This window comes from Ranitomeya variabilis, chromosome 6 (assembly GCF_051348905.1).
Source record: "Ranitomeya variabilis isolate aRanVar5 chromosome 6, aRanVar5.hap1, whole genome shotgun sequence".
Taxonomy (NCBI): Eukaryota; Metazoa; Chordata; class Amphibia; order Anura; family Dendrobatidae; genus Ranitomeya; species Ranitomeya variabilis.
This window is the reverse complement of record NC_135237.1, coordinates 43,812,052-43,828,249: the sequence shown is the minus strand read 5'-3', so window position 1 is coordinate 43,828,249 and position 16,198 is coordinate 43,812,052.

The following is a 16,198-nucleotide window of genomic DNA, read 5'->3' as shown; positions in this document are numbered from 1 at the left end:
TCAAACACAGAGTCAAATGAGCGCCAAGAGGTCTGTACCAGTCCGAAGCAGAAGTACCAGGAGGAGGAGACAGAGTCAGGTCAGAGCCGTAGCAGAGTCGAGTACCAGGGAATCCAGACAAGAAGGAAAACACACAGTCGGGGCGGGCAGAGGGGAATGAAAAGACAAGGGCTAAGTCAGCTAAACGCAGCAGGACCAATCAGGGTTTCACCAGAGTCAGCTACTCATGCCGTAGCCAGGAAGTATAACTGACACTGCCTGCAGGATGCAGAGCAGAGAAATAGCACACCTGAAACCGAAATGAGGCAGAAAGTTAACCTCTGACATGACCAGACCAGGGAAAGGAGAGACAAAATCCAAAACCCGGTCTGGATCATGACAGGTAGAGCATCCCTCTTGCTAACTTTTCTAGGACTAGGGATTCTTCTCCACCACTAGCAGTGCACCTCTCGCTTCTAAGGGTTTGAGTCGACCTTTCCCTGCACCTCCGCAGGCTTGATGCACCCAAGGGCCTCAATGTCCATATCCAGGTTCCTAGGCCAACAGGTGAACTCACGTGGAAGGGTTCCTTGGCAATCCACTTCCCTAAGTAACAGGTTCACACTGTCCCTAGGAGCCTACTGCCTATGACCGATGCTGTCACTTCATCACTCTCTCTCCAACTGAACGTCACACTTCCTGAACTTGGCACTAACCCTCATTCCCCCTTCCCCAATCTGGACTGGCCTAAACCCTCACACTTTCTCTGTGCCTGCTGTGTCACTGGGCAGACTTCACCTTTCACCTACATTCTATACAGTGACATTTTGTGACGTTAGTTAGTACAGTTGCCCCAAGGGAAATTAACACTTATCACAAGGAAGCATATCAGGAACAAAACATTATTCACATCCTACATATTCTATACCACAGTACCATTGATGTCTTAAGGGGGCAAAAATCTCATTACATATGTATTACAATGGCATTGCTAGAAGGTGGCCATTACCGAGTGAAGAGCAACTCAGCAGTTGGGTGTGCACAACATGCAATATACTGTGTGCACCTGCCTGCGTATCTATGTGTCTATGCAGGCCTGGTGCACACTGCCAAGGAAAACTATCACTGCACTTAGCAGTACTTATAGCATGGCCAGCATCCCTCCCCAGCACGGCGAGCATCCCTCCCAGAAAACCCAGCACCACAACTCAGCAAAACCAACACTACCTTCAGCAGGGCCAACTCTGTCTCCCAGCACCGCCCCAGCACTGCTTCCTAGTATGGCCAGCACCGATCTGAGCATGGCCAGCACTACCCTCCAGTAAGGCCAGCACCTCCCACTCCTTAGCAATGCCAACACTGCCTCCTAGCATGGCCAACACCACCTGCCAGCATGGCTAGCACCACCCCTAGCATGGCTAGCATTGCCTCATGCTACTGTGAGCAGTCCACGTGGCCGAAATGTGATACCATGGTATGCAGTGTCTCTGGACTTGCCTCCCATCGAGCACATCTGAGATGGTAGGCAATTGCAATTGGAGCTGCCAGCAGCAGATGTTGATGATTTGCCCTAGTGGATTCAGTGTGGCAGAACATTCCTCAGACAACCATTAATCCCTTCACTGGTAGCAGCAAAGGCTGTAAGTGCGGGGATTTCTGCAAGTAGCTCTCATACTCCAAACTGAATAAATTGAGATGTTTTGAACATTTGGTTTTCATGTTCTCATGATTTACAAATCATTAAGATGTCTATCCATCCTGTGATTTCCAGAACTCCATGAAGTTCCATGATGAGTATATATATATATATATATATATATATATATATATATATATATATATATATACAGTTAGGTCCATATATATTTGGACAAAGACAACATTTTTCTACTTTTGGTTATAGACATTACCACAATGAATTTTAAACAAAACAATTCAGATGCAGTTGAAGTTCAGACTTTCAGCTTTCATTTGAGGGTATCCACATTAAAATTGGATGAAGGGTTTAGGAGTTTCAGCTCCTTAACATGTGCCACCCTGTTTTTAAAGGGACCAAAAGTAATTGGACAATTGACTCCAAGGCTATTTCATGGACAGGTGTGGGCAATCCCTTCAATATGTAATTCTCAATTAAGCAGATAAAAGGCCTGGAGTTGATTTGAGGTGTGGTGCTTGCATTTGAAAGGTTTTGCTGTTAAGTAAACATGCGGTCAAAGGAGCTCTCCATGCAGGTGAAACAAGCCATCCTTAAGCTGCGAAAACAGAAAAAAAAATCATCCGAGAAATTGCTACAATATTAGGAGTGGCAAAATCTACAGTTTGGTACATCCTGAGAAAGAAAGAAAGCACTGGTGAACTCATCAATGCAAAAAGACCTGGGCGCCCACGGAAAACAACAGTGGTGGATGATCACAGAATAATCTCCATGGTGAAGAAAAACCCCTTCACAACAGCCAACCAAGTGACCAACACTCTCCAGGAGGTCGGCGTATCAATATCCAAATCTACCATAAAGAGAAGACTGCATGACAGTAAATACAGAGGGTTCACTGCACGGTGCAAGCCACTCATAAGCATCAAGAATAAAAAGGCTAGACTGGACTTTGCTAAAAAACATCTAAAAAAGCCAGCACAGTTCTGGAAGAATATTTTTTGGACAGATGAAACCAAGATCAACCTCTACCAGAATGATGAAAAGAGAAAAGTATGGCGAAGGCGTGGTACAGCTCATGATCCAAAGCATACCACATCATCTGTAAAACACGGCGGAGGCAGTGTGATGGCTTGGGCATGCATGGCTGCCAGTGGCACTGGGTCACTAGTGTTTATTGATGATGTGACACAGGACAGAAGCAGCCAAATGAATTCTGAGGTATTCAGAGCCGCCATACTGTGTGCTCAGATCCAGCCAAATGCAGCCAAACTGATTGGTCGTCATTTCATACTACAGATTAACAATGACTCAAAACATAAAGCTAAAGCAACCCAGGAGTTTATTAAAGCAAAGAAGTGGAATATTCTTGAATGGCCAAGTCAGTCACCTGATCTCAACCCAATTGAGCATGCATTTCACTTGTTAAAGACTTAGCTTCAGACAGAAAGGCCCACAAACAAACAGCAACTGAAAACCACCGCAGTGAAGGCCTGGAGAGCATCAAAAAGGAGGAAACACAGCGTCTGGTGATGTCCATGAGTTCAAGACTTCAGGCAGTCATTGCCAACAAAGGGTTTACAACCAAGTACTAAAAATGAACATTTCATTAAAAATTATTGAATCTGTCCAATTACTTTTGGTCCCTTTAAAAACAGGGTGGCATATGTTAAGGAGTTGAAACTCCTAAACCCTTCATCCAATTTTAATGTGGATACCCTCAAATGAAAGCTGAAAGTCTGAACTTCAACTGCATTTGAATTGTTTTGTTTAAAATTCATTGTCATAATGTCTATAACCAAAATTAGAAAAATGTTGTCTCTGTCCAAATATATATGGACCTAACTGTATATACTGTATATACACAGGTGCTCCTCACAAATTTAGAATATCTTCAAAAAGTTAATTTATTTCAGCTCTTCAATACAAAAAGTGAAACTCATATATTATATAGGGTCATTACAATCAGTATCTATTTAAGGTGTTTATTTCTGTTAATGTTGATGATTATGGCTTACAGCCAATGGAAACCCAAAAATCATTATCTCAGTAAATTAGAATACTTTATAACACCAGCTTGAAAATTTATTTTAAAATCAGAGATGTTGGCCTACTGAAATGTTCAGTAAATTCACTCAATACTTGGTCGTGGCTCCTTTTGCATCAATTACTGCATCAATGCAGCGTGGCATGGAGGCCATCAGCCTGTGGCACTGCTGAGGGGTTATGGCAGCCCAAGTTGCTTTGATAGCAGCCTTCAGCTTGTCTGCATTGTTGGGTCTGGTGTCTCTCATCTTCCTCTTGACAATACCCCATAGATTATCTGTGTGGTTAAGGTCAGGCCAGTTTGCTGCCAATCAAGCACAGTGATACTGTTGTTTGTAAACCAGGTATTGGTACTTTTGGCAGTGTGGACAGGTGCCAAGTCCTGCAGGAGAATGAAATTTCCATCTCCAAAAAGCTTGTCGGCAGAGGGAAGCATGAAGTGCTCTAAAATGTCCTGGTAGACGGCTGCGCTGACTTTGGTCTTCATAAAACACAGTGGACCTACACCAGCGGATGACAAGGCTCCCCAAACCATCAATGATTGTGGAAACTTCACACTAGACTTCAAGCAGCTTGGATTGTGGCCTCTCCACTCTTCCTCCAGACTCTGGGACCTTGATTTCCAAATGAAATGCAAAATTTACTTTCACCTGAAACCAACACCTTGGTCCACCGAGCAGCAGTCCAGTTCTTTTTCTCCTTGGGCCAGCAAAGATGCTTCTGGCGTTGTCTATTGGTCATGAGTGGCTTGACACAAGGAATGCGACACTTGTAGCCCATGACCTGGATACATCTGTGTGTGGTGGCTCTTGAACCAATGACTCCAGCAGCAGTCCACTCCTTGTGAATCTCCTCCAAATTTTTTAATGGCCTTTTCTTAACAATCCTTCCAAGGCTGCAGTTATCCCGGTTGCTTGTGCACCTTTTTATACCACACTTTTTCCTTCCACTCCACTTTCCATTAATATGCTTGAATACAGCACTCTGTGAACAGCCGGCTTCTTTAGCAATGACCTTTTGTGGCTTCCCCTCCTTGTGGAGTGTGGCAATGACTGCCTTCTGGACATCTGTAAAGTCAGCAGTCTTCCCCATGATTGTGGAACTACTGAAACAGACTAAGGGACCTTTTAAAATGCTTAAGAAGCCTTTGCGGGTGGTATTTGTTAATTATTCTAATTTACTGAGATAATGACTTTTGGGTTTTCATTGGCTGTAAGTAAGCCATAATCATCAACATGACTAATGACTATATAATATGACTTTCACTTTTTGCATTGAAGAACTGAAATAAATTAACTTTTTGATCATATATTCTAATTTTGTCAGAAGCACCTGTATACAGTATGTATATAGACGCACACACATACAGTATACTGAATTTGCTATTGCAGTTTTTTTTTTCTATTATTTCTTCGTGACTGATTTTTGCTTGCAAAGTCAACCAGTAACTGTATGAAGTGCTCTCTATTTCTGACGAATCATTCTCACTGTAAGATAATAGACATCAAATGGTTTGGAAATGGTTTTATAACCCCTTACAGAGTGATGAGCAGCAGAAAAATTGCTTCTCTGAGTTCACTGAAGATATTGTTTCTGCTCTCCGTGTTAACACCTGAATGCGCCAAGCTGAGCTGCTGTCTGGCAAAAGGGGCAGCGCTTCCATGATGATCAGAAATCCAAGAGAATTTGAACAGCAGTAACTACTGTTATTTGTACTTTACATATCGCCAAAGTAGAGTAGCGTTGTATAGAGAATGTATGCATTTATTCTACCCCTACAATTAATTTCAGACTCTAAACATAACATTGTAAGAGCTTAAATATGGTTCTATATTTTGCAAAATTAAAGGGGATTTCCCTCCATTGTGCAGTGAGCGGCTAATCGAAATGGTTAAGCTGCTATGACTTCCCTGGAGAGAAAAATCAATTTATACCAACCAATCCAGTATGTCCAGTGTATCTCTATGGAGCTGTGCTGTTTACATTGGCTGGACTTTGTCTTCCAGTACCTGGAGATCAGTTTCTACACGGCTGTTAGTTGATAGGGAGGGGGTTATTAGCTCAACATACTGCAAAAGCAGCAGTAGTATTTTCTCTCTTAAAGCTACAAAAGAAATGTATATACATAAATGCATCAGCCATAACATTAACCCCATAAAAGTTAGGCCATTGTTTTAATTTGCTTGCTTTAAAATGTTTCATTTGTGCTTTCCAAGAAAAAGTCATAATTTACTTTTTACTAATTTTCTATAGAGGCAACCATATAAGAGTTGTTCTGTTTTTGGATAGATTGGAGTTTTAAATAACACCATTTAATTCATCACAAAATGTACCAAAAAAAAGACAGAATAAAAGAATTATTTGCAGGCTGGAACAAAAAAAAAAATCCTGCCCTGTATTGGTTTATTTTTGCAGCATTTAATGAGAGGTGAAAAATTATAATGTAAATTTATTTTGCAGAGAAGTATAATTACAATACCAAATGTAAGCAGTTTATTTTTAATACTGTATTTTGTTGCTTTTAGAAAAAGACAAGTAGAAAAAAATTGCTTTGGTTTGTGTCGCGGAAACGGTTCAAAGAGTGGTAGGGAGTAGAAATTAGCGAACTTGTTTGGAAAACGTTCGCCAATCTCAAATTCAGCGTCAATGTAGCTCAGTCAGATTCCCGTTCAGATTCCAGAGCATTTACCCTCAAAGTCGGAAAGGTTCGGGCAATGTTCAGTACATTTTCTCGTTTTGCTTTTGTTAGGACTTTGGCTAGGATAGTGGTGCTGTATGATGAGCAGGGCAACGTGTTTTATGAGGGAACGGTGTGGGTAGAGGTCACAGGAGCGGTGGAGTGAATTTTTTTTTTAAACTAACTTAATGTGTGTAAATTCTAGCAGTTAATCAGTGCACAGAAACCATCCACAACGTCCAATCTTCTGCCAAAGTCACATGACAGAAAAGCAAACATGTTGTTTTGCTGGTGCCATTTTGTCAGCAGTGTAACAGTGCAGAGAGGCTGCTCCTGCTGCTGCTGTAAGTTGTCATATAGTTAGATAAGATCGTGCACTATATTAAATTGACCTTTCAGCATCTAACTAGTTTGTGCTAATAGTGTTGTGCAGGCAGGAGTGCACATTTCCTAATCCAAATCATTTGGGCTAATACTGTGTTGCAGTCAGGACTCAGGAGGTCACATTTACTAATCAAAATTGTTTGGGCTATTATTGGGGTGGAGGCAAGAGGCTTAATTTCCTAATCATAATTGTTAGGACTAATATTGGGGTGCATTCAAGCAAAAAGGCAGCACACTGTAGCTCATAGCACGCAAATATGAAATACGAAAATTGAATAACATCACTGCACTAGAAATATGACAAATTGAGAGTTTAGCGCATAAATTGGCCAATTCATGTGTACCTGGAAGCCACGTTAAGGCATTTCTCTTTTCCAGGACCTAGCAATGCATTTCCTGACTTAGAATAAAGTCTCCATCTGTATGGGAACATAAATCCTCTGTTAGACTAAAATCCATGTCTCTGTGCAAGGATAGTGGTACTGCTGGAGTTAAAAACACCTGTGGCTAAAAGGTGGAGTGCTCAGTCGGAAGGCTAATGAATGCAAACTACAAAAAACTGACAGTCACATCCAAACATAGACTAAGTGTGAACAGGTGCTGAACCTAGAGTCACCAACTCATGTACTCTCAAACAAAAAGGCAGCACATTGTAGCTCATAGCATGCAAATATGAAATACGAAAATGTAATTGCATCAGTGTACTAGAAATATGAAAAATTGAGAAAATGAGTAAAGGCATTGCTAGGTCCTGGAAATGAGAAATGCCTTAACGTGGCTTCCTGGTACACATGAATTGGCCAATTTATGCGCTAAAGTTTCTCAATCTTACATACACCGTGTTCCAAATTATTATGCAAATGATATTTTTCCCGGATTTTCATAAATGGTCAGTGCAAATGACAGTCAGTCTAATAAAAGTCATCACCCGTTAGAGTATACATCAAATTTTATTGAAGAAACCTCCCAATGATAACAGTATAATCTCCAAAATGAATAAAAACTCAAAATGCACTGTTCCAAATTATTAGCCACAGTAAAATTTCTAAACATTTGATATGTTTTAAAGAACTGAAAATGCTCATTTGTGGAATTTGCAGCATTAGGAGGTCACATTCACTGAACAAAAAAGCTATTTAATTCCAAAACATCCTAACAGGCCAAGTTACATGTTAACGTACAACCCCTTCTTTGATATCACCTTCACAATTATTGCATCCATTGAACTTGTGAGTTTTTGGAGAGTTTCTGCTTGTATTTCTTGCATGAAGTCAGAATAGCCTCCCAGAGCTGCTGTTTTGATGTGAACTGCCTCCCTCCCTCAAAGATCTTTTGCTTGATGATCCTCTAAAGGTTCTCTATAGGGTTGAGGTCAGGGGAAGATGGTGGCCACACCATGAGTTTATCTCCTTTTGTGCTCATCGCAGCCAATGACTCAGAAGTATTCTTTGCAGCATGAAATGGTGCATTGTCATGCATGAAGATGATTTTGCACCTGAAGGCACGTTTCTGCTTTTTATACCATGGAAGAAAGTTGTCAGTCAGAAACTATATATACTTTGCAGAGGTCATTTTCACACCTTCAGGAACCGTAAAGGGCTCTACCAGCTGTTTCCCCATGATTCTGACCCAAAACATTTCTCCTACACCTCCTTGCTGATGTCGCAGCCTTGTTGGGACATGGTGGCCATCCACCAACCATCCTCTACTCCGTTCGTCTGGACCATCCAGGTTGCTCGACACTCATCTGTAATCAAGACTGTTTGAAAATTAGTCTTCATGTATGTCTGGGCCCACTGCAACCGTTTCTCCTTGTGAACACTGTTTTGGGGTGGCCGAATACTAGGTTTATGCACCACAGCAAGCCTTTGACGGATTCTACACCTTGAGGTTCGAGGGACTCCAGAGGCACCAGCAGCTTCAAACATCTGTTTGCTGGTTTGTAATGGCTTTTTAGCAGCTGCTCTCTTAATTCGATGAACTTGCCTGGCAGAAACCTTCCTCATTATGCATTTGTCTGCATGAACTCTGTCTGTGCTCTGTTTCAGCCACAAATCTCTTCACAGTATGATGATCACTCTTAAGTTTTTGTGAAATATCTAATGTTTTCATACCTTGTCCAAGGCATTGCACTATTTAACCCTTTTCAGCAGCAAAGATAGATCCATTTTAGTTCCCATATTGTTGTGAGTTCCGTTCTCGAACTCCCTCCTGTGGTCATGAATGGTACTTCGGCGAGTTCTGTCTGTGAACTCCCTCTGGTGGCTGTGAGTGGAGCTACTAGCCATTGAGGTGCTTTCCTCACCTGGTCCTCATTTGTTGCTAGACTGGCTTCTCTATTTAACTCCACTCAGATCGTTAGTGTATGCCAGCTGTCGATGTCTTAGCATTGGTTCAGTTCTCTCTGGGACCTTTCTGAGGACCTGTCTATTCCAGCAGAAGCTAAGTTCCTGCTTGTTTATTTTTTGCTCATTGTTTTCTTGCTAAAATTCCAGTCCAGCTTGCAACCATGATATTCCCTTGCTAGTTGGAAGCTCTGGGGGTGCAGAGTGGCACCACCGCACCGTGAGTCGGTGCGGGGGTCTTTTTGCACACTCTGTGTGGTTATTTGTAGTTTTTTGTGTTGACCGCAAAGATCTCTGTTCTATCCTCAATCTGTTTAGTTAGACTGGCCTCCTTTGCTGAAACCTATTTCATTTTTGTGTTTGTATATTCCTCTTAACTCACAGTCAATACTTGTGGGAGGCTGCCTTTACCTTTGGGGAATTTCTCTGAGGCAAGGTGAGGCTTTGTTTCATATCTTTAGGGGTAGTTAGCTCTTAGGCTGTGAAGAGGCATCTAGGCAGAGTCAGGCACGCTCCACGGCTATTTCTAGTGTGTGTGATAGGAGTAGGGTTTGCGGTCAGCAGAGTTCCCACTTCCCCAGAGCTAGTTCCGATTCCGTGTATACTATCAGGTCATTCCGGGTGCACCTAACCACCAGGTCCATAACAGTACAGCTGGCCCACAAAGTGTTAATGCATCTCAATAGAGGGAAAAGAGAAGTTCTGAGACCATTTTTTTTTTCCTCTGCAGTGTGTTTTGTCTCTCTTTTCCCCTTAACCTCTGGGTGGTTCAGAACTCAGGTGCAGATATGGACATTCAGGGTTTGTCCTCTAGTGTGGATCAACTCACTGCAAGGGTACAAAGCATTCAAAATTATGTGGTTCAGAATCCGATGTTAAAGCCTAGAATACCAATTCCTGATTTGTTTGCTGGGGATAGATCTAAGTTTCTGAGTTTCAAAAATAATTGTAAACTGTTTCTTGCTCTGAAACCCCGCTCTTCTGGTGACCCCATTCAGCAAGTAAAAATCATTATTTCTTTGTTACGTGGCGACCCTCAAGACTGGGCATTCTCCCTGGCGCCAGGAGATCCCGCATTGTGTAATGTAGATGCGTTTTTTCTGGCGTTGGGATTACTTTATGATGAACCTAATTCTGTGGACCAGGCAGAGAAAATTTTGCTGGCTTTATGTCAGGGTCAGGATGAAGCGGAGGTTTATTGCCAGAAGTTCAGAAAGTGGTCTGTGCTTACTCAATGGAATGAGTGTGCCCTGGCAGCAATTTTCAGAAAGGGTCTTTCTGAAGCCCTTAAGGATGTTATGGTGGGGTTCCCCACGCCTGCTGGTCTGAATGAATCAATGTCCTTGGCCATACAGATCGATCGGCGTTTACGTGAGCGCAAAACTGTGCACCATTTGGCGGTATCCTCTGAGCAGAGGCCTGAGCCTATGCAATGTGATAGGACTTTGACCAGAGCTGAACGGTAGGAACACAGACGTCAGAATGGGCTGTGTTTTTACTGTGGTGACTCCACTCATGCTATCTCTGATTGTCCTAGGCGCACTAAGCGGTTCGCTAGGTCGGTCACCATTGGTACTGTACAGCCTAAATTTCTTTTGTCCGTTACTCTGATTTGCTCTTTGTCGTCCTACTCTGTTATGGCATTTGTGGATTCAGGCGCTGCCCTGAATTTGATGGACTTGGAGTTTGCCAGGCCTCTGTGGTTTTTTCTTGGAGCCATTGCAGCATCCTATTCCTTTGAGGGGAATTGATGCTACGCCTTTGGCCAGGAATAAGCCTCAGTACTGGACCCAGTTGACCATGTGCATGGCTCCTGCACATCAGGAGGATATTCGCTTTTTGGTGTTGCATAATCTGCATGATGTGGTCGTGTTGGGTTTGCCATAGCTACAGGTCCATAATCCAGTATTGGATTGGAAATCAATGTCTTTGTCCAGTTGGGGTTGTCAAGGGGTACATGGGGATGTGCCATCGTTGTCAATTTCTTCCTCCACTCCTTCTGAAGTCCCTGAGTTTTTATCGGATTACCGGGATGTATTTGATGAGCCCAAGTCCAGTGCTCTACCTCCTCATAGGGATTGTGATTGTGCTAATAATTTGATTCCTGGTAGCAAATTCCCTAAGGGACGACTTTTCAATTTGTCTGTGCCAGAACACGCCGCTATGCGGAGTTATATAAAGGAGTCCTTGGAAAAAGGGCATAATCGCCCGTCGTCGTCACCATTGGGAGCAGGGTTCTTTTTTGTGGCCAAGAAGGATGGTTCTCTGAGACCTTGTATAGATTACCGCCTTCTCAATAAAATCACGGTCAAATTTCAGTACCCTTTGCCTCTACTGTCTGATTTGTTTGCTCGGATTAAGGGGGCTAGTTGGTTCACCAAGATAGATCTTCGAGGGGCGTATAATCTGGTGCGTATTAAACAGGGCGATAAATGGAAAACAGCATTTAATACACCCGAGGGCCATTTTGAGTACCTGGTAATGCCATTCGGGCTTTCTAATGCCCCCTCTGTGTTTCAGTCCTTTATGCATGACATCTTACGAAAGTATCTGGATAGATTCATGATTGTATATTTGGATGATATTTTGGTCTTTTCGGATGATTGGGAGTCTCATGTGAGACAGGTCAGAATGGTGTTCCAGGTCCTTCGTGCTAATGCCTTGTTCGTGAAGGGATCTAAATGTCTCTTTGGAGTTCAGAAGGTTTCTTTTTTGGGCTTCATTTTTTCCCCTTCTACTATCGAGATGGACCCTGTTAAAGTTCAGGCCATTTTTGATTGGACTCAGCCTACATCTGTGAAGAGCCTTCAGAAATTCCTGGGCTTTGCTAATTTTTACCGTCGCTTCATCGATAATTTTTCTAGTGTTGTTAAACCGTTGACCGATTTGACCAAGAAGGGTGCTGATGTGGTGAATTGGTCCTCTGCGGCCGTTGAAGCTTTTCAGGAGTTGAAACGTTGTTTCTCTTCGGCTCCTGTGTTATGTCAGCCAGATGTTTTGCTCCCTTTTCAGGTCGAGGTTGATGCTTCTGAGATTGGAGCAGGGGTTGTTCTGTCTCAGAGAAGTTCTGATGGCTCTGTAATGAAGCCATGTGCTTTCTTTTCTAGAAAGTTTTCGCCTGCGGAGCGTATTTATGATGTTGGCAATCGGGAGTTGTTGGCTATGAAGTGGGCATTCGAGGAGTGGCGACATTGGCTGGAAGGAGCCAAGCACCGCGTGGTGGTCTTGACGGATCACAAGAATCTGACTTATCTCGAGTCTGCCAAGCGGTTGAATCCCAGACAGGCTCGTTGGTCGCTGTTTTTCTCCCGTTTTGATTTTGTGGTTTCGTACCTTCCGGGTTCTAAGAATGTGAAGGCTGATGCCCTTTCAAGGAGTTTTGTGCCTGATTCTCTTGGAGTTCCTGAACCAGCTGGTATTCTTAGAGAAGGGGTAGTTCTGTATGCCATCTCCCCTGATTTGCGGCGAGTGCTGCAGGAGTTCCAGGCTGATAGACCTGATCGTTGTCCAGCGGAGAAACTGTTTGTCCCTGATAAATGGACTAGTAGAGTTATCTCTGAGGTTCATTGTTCGGTGTTGGCTGGTCATCCTGGGATTTTTGGTACCAGAGATTTGGTGGCTAGGTCCTTTTGGTGGCCTTCCTTGTCGCGGGATGTGCGTTCTTTTGTGCAGTCTTGTGGGACTTGTGCTCGGGCTAAGCCCTGCTGTTCTCATGCCAGTGGGTTACTTTTGCCCTTGCCGGTCCCGAAAAGGCCCTGGACGCATGTTTCCATGGATTTTATTTCAGATCTCCCTGTTTCTCAAAGGATGTCGTTCATCTGGGTGGTTTGTGATCGTTTCTCTAAAATGGTCCATTTGGTACCCTTGCCTAAGTTGCCTTCCTCCTCTGATTTGGTTCCATTGTTTTTCCAGCATGTGGTTCGTTTACATGGCATTCCGGAGAACATCCTGTCTGACAGAGGTTCCCAGTTTGTTTCAAGGTTTTGGCGGTCCTTTTGTGCTAAGATGGGCATTGATTTGTCTTTTTCTTCAGCCTTCCATCCTCAGAGAAATGGCCAAACCGAACGAACCAATCAGACTTTGGAAACATATCTGAGATGCTTTGCTTCTGCGGATCAGGATGATTGGGTGACCTTCTTGCCATTGGCTGAGTTCGCCCTTAATAATCGGGCCAGTTCGGCTACTTTGGTTTCGCCGTTTTTTTGTAATTCTGGTTTTCATCCTCGTTTTTCTTCAGGGCAGGTTGAGCCTTCGGACTGTCCTGGTGTGGATTCTGTGGTGGAGAGGTTGCAACAGATTTGGACTCATGTGGTGGACAATTTGACTTTGTCCCAGGAGAAGGCTCAACGTTTCGCTAACCGCCGTCGCCGGGTTGGTCCCCGACTTCGTGTTGGGGACTTGGTTTGGTTGTTGATAGATAGCTGTAGGCACTACTATTTTCTGGGGGTGGTGCACAAGTAGGTGCCCAAACCATATATACTTGTAGATCAACTTGGCACACACGTGATAAGATGCAAATGTGATATTTAATTTCAGAGAGTACATACACAGACGTTTCGGTCATAGACCTTCTTCAATGTACTAAACAAAATGATAGATAATAATAAAAATAAACAAAGTATATACAATGAATTTCATACAATTTATGGTCTCGTACATGTTTCAGAGTAAATAAATCATATAACTGCTATGGAATGGGTCATATGTAGAATATATCGCTCCCTTCTGCAAAGCAGTGTAGAAAAAAACGTTTCTAATAATAAAGCACGAGTGATGCGGAAGAGGCTGATTAGTAGTGACCGATGTGGTGAAACATATTAGGAAATATGTGCATAAAGTGGAGGAAAAAGGAATGGGAAACCTACCCTCTCTTATTATAGAGATGGCTGATGAATATATTTTATAGTCGGGTTACCTGTAAATAAGTACACAGGTGTCTAAGGCCATTAGATTATGTCATAACCATAGTGAGGTGAGTGGAAATAAACATACCACTTAGGAAATCCGGTAGTCCTAGGTACAGACTTTGTGCTGGTATCGCACTGTGGGGGTAAGACAGAGAGCTATAAGGGCCCCATGAAGTGGCCTGATAATGTTGAGTATGCTCCGTGAGCAGTGCGTGCCTGACTTACCTAGTGAGCTCCCATTCCGGACGCGGTATCCACCGCTTGTCCTGAGTGTGGAGGAGCTCACCGGCCCGTGTCTTTTTATGAGCACGCTACTGCGCCGCGTTCCCGGAAGTGACACACCGGAAGTGACCTAGTGCGAGGGGCGGTATGGTTGTGGTGTGTTCCACCAGTGCTGCAGTGGGTGGGACTATGCGTTCCACCTTAGGCATGCGCTATACATATTGCTCTGCAGCGCCGTGATGTGTTTCTCCAAAGTGATGAGAGGTACTGGGATTAGTGACACAGTGATCATCCATGGTGACTGTATTCAGTGAATTAGCAGAGGTGATATAGATTCCAGGCAATCTTAGTAAAGGCGATTCTGCAAGGAAAGATAACAGTGTTAGCAGGAATATTAGAAATCCAATGTCATTCAAGAAAATATTGATGTCATCCATCATATGTAACTCCCATGGTGTACATAGTATTTTGTAACAATAATCAATAAGTCAATCGCTGTTCAGGAGAGGAATGACTGGATGTCGTAGTCTCTATTAAGGCCCCTTGGGGCTAAAGTCTGCAGTTCGTGTATCCAGTAAGCCTCCCTCTTCTTAAGGAGGCTTATCCTGTCGCCCCCTCTGCGTAGCGGAGTCACCTGCTCAATGACTTGAAATCTAAGTTGGGCGATAGAGTGTCCCTGGGTGACGAAATGGTAAGGAATGGGTAATAAGGTGTTTTTACACCTTATGGTGGATTTATGTTTTGAGATTCTTTGTTTGATGGGTTGTGTTGTTTCACCCACATAGTATAACCCACAGGGGCACTTGATAACATAAATGACATATGCAGAGTCACATGTAAAGAATCCTTTAATGGGATATTCTTTGCCATTATGTGGATGATATAGGGTTGTGCCTCTCTGTATATTATTGCACTGCATGCACTGTAGGCAGGGAAATGTGCCTGTCCTTGGATTGGAAAGGAAGCTGTTATGGTTCTCAATGGCAAGAGAACATAGCCCAGAAAACATAAGTACTAGCTCTTGGAAGGATGGAAACTAAACTGACCATGAACTAAACCTGCCGCACAACTAACAGTAGCCGGGTAGCGTTGCCTACGTTTTTTATCCCTAGACGCCCAGTGCCGGCCGGAGGACTAACTAATCCTGGCAGAGGAAAATATAGTCCTGGCTCACCTCTAGAGAAGTTTCCCCGATAGGCAGACAGAGGCCCCCACATATATTGGCGGTGATCTTAGATGAAATGACAAACGTAGTATGAAAATAGGTTTAGCAAAATTGAGGTCCGCTTACTAGATAGCAGGAAGACAGAAAGGGCACTTTCATGGTCAGCTGAAAACCCTATCAAAATACCATCCTGAAATTACTTTAAGACTCTAGTATTAACTCATAACATCAGAGTGGCAATTTCAGATCACAAGAGCTTTCCAGACACAGAAACGAAACTACAGCAGTGAACTGGAACAAAATGCAAAAACAAACGAGGACTAAAGTCCAACTTAGCTGGGAGTTGTCTAGCAGCAGGAACATGCACAGAAAGGCTTCTGATTACAATGTTGACCGGCATGGAAGTGACAGAGGAGCAAGGTTAAATAGCGACTCCCACATCCTGATGGAAACAGGTGAACAGAGGGGATGATGCACACCAGTTCAATTCCACCAGTGGCCACCGGGGGAGCCCAAAATCCAATTTCACAACAGTACCCCCCCTCAAGGAGGGGGCACCGAACCCTCACCAGAACCACCAGGGCGATCAGGATGAGCCCTATGAAAGGCACGGACCAGATCGGAGGCATGAACATCAGAGGCAGTCACCCAAGAATTATCCTCCTGACCGTATCCCTTCCATTTGACCAGATACTGGAGTTTCCGTCTGGAAACACGGGAGTCCAAGATTTTTTCCACAACGTACTCCAACTCGCCCTCAACCAACACCGGAGCAGGAGGCTCAACGGAAGGCACAACCGGTACCTCATACCTGCGCAACAA